The sequence below is a fragment of the Parus major genome, chromosome Z, assembly GCF_001522545.3.
Source record: "Parus major isolate Abel chromosome Z, Parus_major1.1, whole genome shotgun sequence".
Taxonomy (NCBI): domain Eukaryota; kingdom Metazoa; phylum Chordata; class Aves; order Passeriformes; family Paridae; genus Parus; species Parus major.
In genome coordinates, this window is record NC_031799.1 from 15,338,892 (window position 1) to 15,349,596 (window position 10,705).

A 10,705-nucleotide genomic window follows, 5' to 3' on the forward strand; every position below is an offset into this window, starting at 1 on the left:
GTGTCTGGAATATTAGCATAGCCCTATGAAATTTTGAAATGTACAAAATCTATTATTGCCTTCATTTGCCTCGGCTTTGGCAATGGAGTGGCAAAATTTCTGAATGATTTATCATTATGAATGATTTTTTGGACACCCTTCACTTCAGAAATCCCATTTCTTACTGAATTGTGTTATTTTATTTAGAAATCTTTCCTGTTCTAAAGCTATAATTCAGAAAGCAGCATTTCTTTTCCTACAAAATATTTGTTAGATGCTTAGGACAAACCAAAGTGCTACTTTGCCATTACATGTAATAATAACTATGCATAATAATAAATGAGCACTCAGAGCTTAACTCTTTCTGTGGCTGTTGTATATAAATGAAAACTAGTATAACAGCACTCAAAAATATGGCATTTGATTTTCTCTAAATATGAAGTATGCTTTGGAGAATGCCTATAGAGGTTTTGGGCATTCAGCACTCTCAGCATGTGTTGGTCTGAACTGTATGAATTGAGCTGAAAGTTGTTTTATCTTCCCATGAAAAATCAAAGTCAGTCTGGGTACAGGTCTCCAGCTCTGATGAAGATCTTTTCGCTCTAGGGACATAGGAAAGGTGGTGACCACAGAGTCAGAGCAAAGCCATGTCTCTGAAATAGAGTTGTAGGCTAGAGTTTGCCTCCCAAAAAAACCAGAAGTGAGGGACAGGTCTCACTGCATGCACTGGGCCATCATCTTTCTTCTTCATACACCATAGGAACAAAAACAGATGGAGAAGCATCCAGATCTGGGAAGCCACATGATGTCATGTGCCAAACTGCATCTTTCACTGCAATTATGGGAAGACTTAGAAAACTCTAGACTGCATGGGAAATTTTAAAATTAAAACATAGAAGCAACTTATGAAATTAGATATACACAGGGTTTTGCAAGAGTAACAAGAGAGAATTTTAGTAGTCATTTTGGTGAGGCAAACCAATAGGTGAAAGAGTTCCTCAGTTCTCTTTCTCCTTCGTTCAGGTCTGTAGAGGTGAGTGATGGCTCTGGAAAAGAGGCAACAGATACCACCCAAATTTTCCTTCATCATAGTTTACATGCTTCTTCCCTTGACCATAGATTCAACTAAGCACAATATGAAGGTCATTATTGAATGTGGGTTTTGTACTTCCTTGTTACTCTCCATGTTTCAGTGTCTGGCCCTAACTAAAAACAGTTTATTAAGTGTAGATTAGGATAAGGCTTAGTCTTTTTTCAAATATTACCACATGGAAATACATAGATATTGAGAAAAACTGAAGATTTTCAGCATTGGAATCTTAGATAAGTTAGCTGCTCATGGCAGGTTAAGGTTGCAAACAATATCACTGAATCAATGACAGCTTTTGGGAGTTTTCAGTGAGAAGAGGATAAGACACGTGTTTTAGTAGTTGTTTAACAAGATAGGAGACTTAAAAATACTTTGTAGTTTTACTTTTGATATTTATCTGTGTTCTACATAAACATTCTTTAAAAAGTCTACTTATCAAGCCTAAGCAAGAATCATTCCTTCAAATTATGTGAATTAGTTTAATATTATGTATTTGTCCTTCCTTTTCTTACACAGGTATATTCAGATCTTGTCTATCTCAAATTATTTTTTTTTGTCTGGAATTTATTTTTTAGGAGATTTATGAATGAAAAGTAATATTTTTTTTTCTTTACCTAAATTGTCTTCATAAAAATGTGTGTAGGTGGTAAAAAAATATGACTTTTTCCTTCCTTGCCTTTAGAAGGAATGACTGGGAAAAAAAATCACAGAAAGCATGCTCTGATATTACACAGGGCCAGGTTATTTCTAACATTTTCCCATATAATTCATTTATCCACAAAAAGCTTTTCACAGAACCAGGACCTCAGTCTCAGAACTCATTTTTATTTTTTTTCTAGTTTTTTGAATGTAAAGAGAGATCACTAGAAAGAGGTATGACCTTTGAAAAATACAGCATATGGATAACTGAATCAAAAATCACAACACATTTCTAGCTGAGAAATCAATAAGAGCTAGTGAACAGATTTTTGATCACGATGAGAGGTCTTTTTGTTTCTTAAGGAAGAAAATATAAAAAGAGGATTTATGGAATACCTTTCATCTGAGAAATGAAAAAATCCTCCTAATGAAAGGAGTGATTTCATTTTCAGACCTTTGATAAAGAACGTCTTTGTAAAAAACAATAGTTTTAGCAAAGGACTTTTAAAAAAGCAAGAAATTTCATAAATTGTCTATTGAATTATAAAAGGCAAACTTTTTTAATAACAAATTACAGATCTCTTTTTTGTTGTTTTTTTTCTTTTTCTTTGCCAGCTCACAAGAATATCCAGAAGTGTTGAGAAGATCCACTATGACTTTGCTATGCAATATATAGCAAAATGTAATCTCTTTGCCAAAGATAGGGAAGAAAAGAAAAAGATTTAAGAAGCTCACTGTGCAGCATACAGGAGAGACAAGGAGTTGAAAGGGCTGGTAAAGAAAGAGAGGAGATAAGAAAGAGATGACTCCTACAATATTGTTGAGCAACATGATTATGTGAGCTGAAGAGCAATATGGAGCCAAGTGGAAGATGTCAGCAAAGATCAGCAGTGGCAACTGAAAACACTTGGGGAAGAAATAATAACTTTTCCAATCTTCAGTTCCTAGACTGAATGAGCCAGAATTCTGCTCCTGCTCTGGTCAGGGAAAGACTGACCAGAGCCAGTTGATAAACTGACCATGCACACACTATTCCACATAGGGTGAGCTGAGAAGGAGCTAGCCCTCATCTAGCATACCCTAATCAGGTTTACCCTTTACAGTTAACCAAATATTTACTGTCTGATCCCATCTTCTACAAATGTAGACTTCCAACTTGTTTTATGGCACCATGAACTGAACAACTCAGCTTTGTAAAAATGGCCTTGGTCATGTTTTTCTCTGAGGTTTGCAGGTGCAGTGGAGAAGACAACAGAGACCCAGAGAGAAGTGAGTAATAAAAAATAGGAGCCATTAAATGAGAGGATATCAGTAGAAAAGTTTACTGACTATGCTGAAAGATTCTCTTTATTAGGACAAGAACTATTATTAATATATCGTGGACTAGACTTCTTTTTCTTTAAGACCTTCTGGTGAGAGCTTTTGGAGACTCCTGAGTTCCAGCATTGTACTTATGTTGTACCACACTTTATTATATTATTACATTTGAAAAGGTACAATGAGCCATGTACTGAAGCATGCTCTGCCCCTTCAGTAAGACCTACATCAGCACAGAAATTAGTGTGATTTTCATATCTGTGTTATTGTTGTGGCAGCTGGCAATTGGGAATACTTTGTCAAGGAAAAATGTTTTCTTTGGCTCTGCTGCTAATATAAAGCATAAAGGTAGCACAAAGCAAAACTTTGATTTTAAGCTGAGGAGGAAAAAGGTATTTAAGGTTTCTATCAGGCAACACCAGGGCAAGTGAAGTGTAGTTTTACTCCATCTCACTTGACAGCCGTTGAAATCAGAAGCTGTGTATTTAGATAATGAGGCATATCAGCAATTGCAACCAAGCCTTTCTTGCTGCAACTTCGTACAGATATAATTGTGCCACAAAGGTATGCTCTAATTATGCTAATCATGGTGCCTTGGCATTCACTCAGAGGAGTCACTCTGTATTCATCGACTGTAAGAAAAGTGTCAGAACAGCATGCTGCTACTTGGCTACTTCCTTAATAGCCCACCAGCTCCTGTCAAAGGCTGAGTGTCCTGTTCCCAATGCAGTTTGTCTAATATGAGTTCTACAATTATTTTGTCAGTGTGATGGCTGAAGGGTGGTCTGCAAAGACCCTGGTGTTTTTCTAATTGTGGGTGGTATTTGGCAGGCTCTAGAACACTAGAGGAAGATAGATACTGTATTTTTTATCAGATTTTAAAGCAAAAAAAGAAAGAAAGGATAAAATTTTTAATTGGGAAAGGACAAAATAACCAGAAAATGTTATAATCCACTGCATATGAAAATCACTGAAATTGTTTGTCTGCTGTCCAGTTGTGAAAAGTATGCTTATAAATATTCATAAGAGTACTAAACTCTCTGTAGTGAAATATCATTTCACCTGTCACAAAATAATGAAGTTCCTTAAAAAATTTGAGCATGGTATTAAATAGGAAATTGTATCTGCTGGAGAATTATAAAGCAAATATTGGTAGGAGACAGAAGTATATTTTAGATCTTCCAGATAAAACAAATTTAAAATTAAAAGAAAGCAATGATTTTCCAATATCTTAGTATTGTTTTCCAGCATAAGGCATTTTAAAAGTCTGATTTATGTATTGCTGCATACCTATGCTGAAGATTAAAGCTCTTTTTAATATGATTCAACAACTAATAACTTTTCTATAAAATCACATTACATTAAATCAATAATATTTATAGATTTCATAAATCTATCAGTATTTCAGCTTGTCCTCATTTGAGAGAGTATTAACCTTTAATTTCTGTGAAAAACCTTAATAAGCCTATCTTAACACAAGGCTGATTATAAATGCAAATTTTATAGCAGATTTGGTATCCCTCCAGAAGTCTGAAATAAAACTAAAGTTATACTATAAGGAGAGGAAAATCTATGAAACTAATCATTTTTTTTTTCCTCCAATTTAGTGACTGTGTGAGATCAGAAAATATCTGGAGAATGGTGAGAAAGGAAACAAAGTAGAGTAGAACCTAAGCTAGTCTGAAAATTGGCCACTTCATGAAGATATATTTTCATTTTTTATCCTCCCCTTCTTCCCAAATGGAAAAACTTTAGTCTGTCTCTTAATGAGGTTCCCTTCAGGAAGTTCAGCTTATCCCTTAAATCTGGAGATTTTTCCTATCTCTCTGATGCAAAAAAAGTGAAGTTTTTTGTGTATAGTGGCTCCACTACATTTCTGACAATTTCCATCTAGACTGCAGAATTCACAAATATTTTTGTAAAGCTGTGAAGGTTAGCTGGATACAGAAGTTTTTTTGAAAGAGTCAAAAGACTTCCAAACCAATTTCCAACATGACTCACATGAGACAAAAAGTGTATCAATCCTCTTCATTCAACTGAATTTTCATGTAACCCTTAAAATATTATAAATCACTTATAAAAATATGATTATATGTATATTTAAAATTGAAGCCTTCATTATTTATCTAAAAATAATTAATTTTTGGCATAAATGAGGATATACTTTTTCCTTTTGTCTGTGCCAATAAGTCAACTGTGAAGATAAATACTAAGAACACAGCGGAAAAATATGTTAATCCTCTTCTTATTCATCTCTACAAGAGATTTAAATAGAAATTTAATATGGATATTGCTAGATTCTGAACAGGAGCCAAACTAATTCTATATAAGTGTTCCCTCTACATATTAACTACCGTAAACATGCAGAGATTCAATCCTATTTACTTTACTCTCAAAAGCTGAGAGGATCCTGATGGTTTTTGGGCTTTTTTTAAAAAACATTAAATAGAATAAAACTGATCACAAATCATTTTGAGTAGTTGTTCTATTTAGTGAAATATCAGAGATATTTCTGCGAGGATATTTTAGAGATTTCTGTCTTCCATCATTGGTTAGCCTCTTACTTGATTAGAGATTTTCAGCACAAGAAGTAACCCAAAATAGTCAAATAGAGCATTTTTTTAATATTTCATAGTTTCTCTTAGTTTTGACTTAACCAGGGCACTACTACAATGGCATGTATGGTGATGCAGATAGTACAGTATCAAATATGGAAAAATGTAAGTATAGCAACACAAATTACTGTTTAATTAGTCAAAAATCACATTTTTCATCTAGGGGAAAAAATTAAGTTAGCATCAAATTCTAATCACTGAATTTGAGGTTTTTACATATGATATTGGAAAATTTATAATATGCTATGTTTTGCATTACATTACATTTTTAATATTGCCAAACATAAGCAGTTAGAGTATCATTACATCAACTTCAAGATTATCCTAATATTTGGATCAGAATTTGGTCAGTCTGACTGATCTGAAGCAAACAAAGAACAGAAGCCTCCTGGTCTGTCATTATTGAACCTGTCATACTTTTTTGCTTAAGGCTTATGTCTAGTATAGAATAAATAAATAAGTAAAATTCATGGATTTGTATAGAAGAATTGTGCTTTTAAAATCAAAGTAGTAAATCAAATCAAAAGTCAAATATGTATAGTAGTAATAAAAAAGAAAGGAAAAAAGAAAAAACACACCCCAACACATTTTACCACATTTCACATTAAAATTGAGAAATAGTCCCCCCTATTTTTCAGTATGTCTTATGCATTCAGACTACTGAGAAACAAATATCTTATGTTGTTCTTTGTGTCAGCCCAGTTCCATAAAAATATGGTCCTATAAATATTCTCTATGCAATTATCCTTTAACTTGCTTTATTTTGTGTTTACTGTTATAATTTGTCTCTAATATGAAGTTCACAGGGCCTTAGTTAATGTTGAAAGACATATTGTTTTTAAAGAGCAGAACTGTTTGAGTGACTGTTTGAGCAAAATGGTGAGTGAATGTTTAGAAGAACAAAGTACATCACCACAATGAAATGCATTTTGTTAAATTAAGCAAATGGGCTAACATGGGGTCAATGGGATGCAATGGCCTCATTATATACCAGTCTCAAAGCAGAATTACTTGGATGTAATGTATACCATGCTGTAGAATTGTTTTCGGCATTATTTTTCAAATCTTAAGCTGCACTGAGATTGTCAATAAATTATTATATTTATTAATTTTGCCATTTTTATCTGTACTTTTGTTCAGCAGTGTTATGTTTACAAAGCTGCCTCCCATCTTCTCTGAGGAATGTATAGTAGGAACTATCCCTGCACAGTCATTTTGGCTGCTACTTCATGTTTATGGCAAATATAAGCATGCATCACAAACCTAATACTTGTACATTGATATATAAGTGCTACAATAAATGTGAAATGCATTAAATAGATAAGACCATTTTCACAGTACAGTTTGTTTTTTTGGTTTTTTTTTTACAACTCATATATAGCTTCAAAATGAAGTTCATAAGACAAATATTCTGTAATAATTTTATTTACAAATTTCCTCTCTTTTTCTGCAAATCCACCACATTGGTCTGATGGCCATAAGTATAAGTGAGCTAATTGAGGATGCCAAGATTGGAGAAATCTGAACTTACAAAAGTCTCTGGGAACTGGTAAAATGCATCCCAGAGACCTGACTGAACTGGCTGCTGTAGTTGCCAAGCCACTCTCCATGGTATTTGAAAAGCTACGGCAGTCAGATGTAGTCCCAGGTGACTCGAAAAAGAATGTTTTACCCATCTTTAGAAAGGGTATAAATGGAACAGATCCTCCTAGAAGCTGGGCTCATGGAGTACAGGGAGATGATTTGAGACAGCCAGCTCAGCTTCACCAAGGGAAGTTCTTCCTGACCGATTCAGTGGCCTTCTATGACCAAGCAACTCCAACTGTGGACAAGGGAGAGATTACCAATGTCATTTATCTGGAATCTGTGGAACTTTTGACACAGTCCCCTACAACATCTTTCTCTCTAAAATGGAGAGAGCTTTATTCAATGAGTGGACTCTCAGATGGGTAAGAAAGTGGTTGTGCAGTCCCATCCAAAAGGTGGTGGTCAATGGCTCAGAGTCTTGACATACTCAGAGTCCTGAGTACAAGTAGTGTCCCTCAGGGGTTTCTATTTAACATATTTATAACACAGATGGAAGGATCAGTTTTACCCTTAGCAAACTGGCAGTGACACCAGGCTGAATGGTGTGGTTGTCACACCTGAACGACAGGATGTCCACAGGGACAAGGCCCCCTATCAGCACAGGCTGGGCATGACCAGACCCAGAGCAGCCCTGCCCAGAAGGACCTGGGGGTGCTGTGGGTGAGAGGCTGGACATGCCCTGGCCATGGCACTCACAGCCCAGAGAGCCAAACGTGTCCTGGGCTGCATCCAGAGCCCCATGGGCAGCAGGGGAGGGAGGGAATTCTGCCCCTCTGCTCTGCTCTGCTGAGACCCAGCTGGAGCATCCAGAGCTGGGGTCCCAGCACAGGAAGGACATGGAGCTTCTGGGGCCAGTCCAGAGAAGGCCACAAAGATGATCAGAAGGGTGGAGCACGTTTCCTATGAGGAAAGGCTGAGAGAATTGAAATTGTTCAGCCTGAAAAAAAGGGTTAGGGGTGACCTAATTGTGGCCTTCCAGTACCTGAAGGGAACATACAAGTACATATGGAGAGGGACTTAATACAAGAGCATTCAGTGACAGGACAAGGGAGGAATGGCTTCAGACTAAAAGAGAATAGATTTAGATTAGATATTAAGAAATTCTTTACTGTGAAGGTGGTAAGGCACTGGAACATGTTGCCCAAAGAAGTTGTGGGTGTCCCATTCTTGGAAATGTTCAAAAACAGGCTGGATGTAACTCTGAGCACCCTGGGATAGTGTAAGCCCACAGGAGGGTTGGCATTAGATAATATTCAAGGTCCCTCCCAGTCCAAGCCATCTTATGATTCTATGATACACATCAGTGTTTCTGTCCCTGAGGTCATTCTTCATCAAATTGCTTGCAACAAAATTTGAAAATATTTGCCATCATAAAATCCTAATGCTCTGTGAGAGCCCAAGGAAAAAAGCTATAGGTTATGTCATACAAAAAGTCATTCTATCTAGATCCACATTAATGTATCTTAACAAGAATAACTGTATAGACTGAACATTTCACCTGAAGTGGTTGCCTCTATATTATTAAAACCAGAAAGTTCACATGTATTTGTTTACTCTCACACTTCAAAGTGAAGTGTTCAGGGGAATAGGAAGGGATGCCCAAGGATATGTGTTCGAGTACAGCTGGATGCAGGAGCACTAAAAGTCCTTTCATCTATTTATTTAAGAGCACCCTGTGAGTGCCTGCTGCCTTTTAAATGAGCAAGACATAGAAAACAAAGATAGAAATTGATTTATATGATATTTAAAAAAATAATCTTATCTTTGATTGAAGTATGTTAAAAGAGCTATTTTCAGTGTGTTCCTTTTCCATTTCAGTTAGCCTAGCATCTAGTAGCTACAACAGGGGGAAAAAGGACACTGTTTAGAGCATAATTAAAAAGAATTTTATTTACAGTCATATAAAAGTTTTTTTCTTCTCTGCCCAGTTAGTAAGATGAATTGTTGTGTTCTGACAATTAGAATACTTACATATTATAAAGATGAAAAGATATTTTTTTCAGTAACAAATGAGATTAAATGTAGCTTTTTTTCCAGGAAATCAGTCTAGTTCTTATTTGTAAGTGTCCTCAAGTTTATCTCAGTCTGAGTGATTCTCTGTAGGCATCTGGTGTTCAAAGCCTCTAGAGATGAAAAATAAGCCTTTCTATCACACACCCACTTCTCAATTACAATTAAATATTATTCCTTATAGCATTCATTGAGCTAATCCTCAGCAGCTTTCTGTTGAAGTCATCTGGTGATTGACATGTAACCTACTGCAGGTTCAATTCAACCTCTTTCACCTCTAGGTTTCAAACGATCACCTAAAATAAATTTCAGCTATCTTTTGAAAGATAATGTGAACGTTTAAGGGCACAGAAATGTTTGGTTTTATTCCTCTTGAAAATGTAACACTACTTAAAAGACAAAAAGGCTCCACAACTCCAGGTGTCTTGATAATTTGAAACTGGTATGTTTATGCTACAACATGTCCTACATTTCAAGTTTCTGACAGTAACTCTGCAACTCTCAGCAACTCCAATTCAGATCATCCTTCCTATAACCTGGATGTGTAGACCAGAACATATAAAACAAGCTGAATTTGTTGAAAATCTCTTTTAAAGATAATCTTCCAACCTAAAAATTCAGGCAGAAATTCTTTTGCTGGAGTTAAATCTAATTTAGTATAACTTATTTGAAAATAGTTTCTAGCAAGCTGAGCTCCATACTGTCTTTTATTGGTGCCTGTGTCAGCAAGCATCTCTTACTTCCCATCCTCAGACTGCAAGTCTCAACCAAAAGGGGAAACTTCAAATCCTGCTTGACTCTCTATACAAACCCATTTACAAGACTTTCCCAGGGTATGGGAAAAATTCCCCCTTTCTTTAAAAAGGAATAACACTAGCTGTCTTAAACAAATGTGGATGTATTTTTAAACTTCAGATATTAAAATTTTAGCACTTACAAAATATGACAACCCTTTTTTTTTATTGCCACATTAAAAAGAAGAATTTAATTTTTTATGGTTGCAGGATAATAGGCAAGGGCCATGGAGTTCAGTATTCATTAAAAGGTACGCAAACATTGTCTTCATTGTCACAGAATGTCAACCCTCTTCTCCAGATACCATCAAAGCTGGAGCAGTCAGAAGCAGACAGTCCAATTTCATACCACAAATTGTCGTGACTGACTGATCTTTGCTTGATGCCTAATCCCCTATATGCTATCACAGGTATTCATTTGCACAATATGCAATTCAATTTACTAAACTTGCATCCTGTACTTAAGACCTTGCTATAACCTGCTATAACCTGCTTGCTATAACCTATTTTTGACCAGGGACATCTTTTGCTGGGGAGACTAAATCTCACATGTTGAGACATATTTCACCAGCACCTAGTTCATGGTCACAGAATTTTTGAGAAAAGATTTGGGGCCTTGGTAACCAATGTAATGGAGGAGTCTCTTAGATGGCCAACAAGAAGTCCATAGGTTT